At 53.5% G+C, this 260-nt stretch overlaps 1 protein-coding gene across 1 annotated transcript in view; it reads right to left on the bottom strand.

Moving 5' to 3' along the window:
• LOC104502287 (chromosome unknown open reading frame, human C17orf104) overlaps positions 1 to 260 on the bottom strand; it is a gene marked incomplete at its 5' end in the record, with an annotated part of 18,357 nt that overhangs the window by 4,115 nt on the left and 13,982 nt on the right. The window lies entirely within an intron of this gene.

Raw genomic sequence — 260 nt, forward strand, 5'->3', positions numbered from 1 at the left:
GCCGGCCCCTCCATAGCCACAACACGGATCCTCCATCAAAGAGATGATCCCGGCAGACGACGGAACAGCTTGTTTATGGTGTGTTCTTAAAGCATCCAGAGCACACCCTGCAAGCGTGCGTCAAACCCACCACTTCACAGCAAGGATCATGGTGCTGTGGTGCCCCAACAGTGAGGACTTAGTGCACAGAAAACACTTTCACTCCAGTCCTTGTGTGAAGAAACCCGTTCACTACCCTCTTCCAGGCACTGGGGTTCTCA

This window comes from Buceros rhinoceros, unplaced genomic scaffold (genome assembly GCF_000710305.1).
Source record: "Buceros rhinoceros silvestris isolate BGI_N320 unplaced genomic scaffold, ASM71030v1 scaffold19962, whole genome shotgun sequence".
Taxonomy (NCBI): Eukaryota; Metazoa; Chordata; class Aves; order Bucerotiformes; family Bucerotidae; genus Buceros; species Buceros rhinoceros.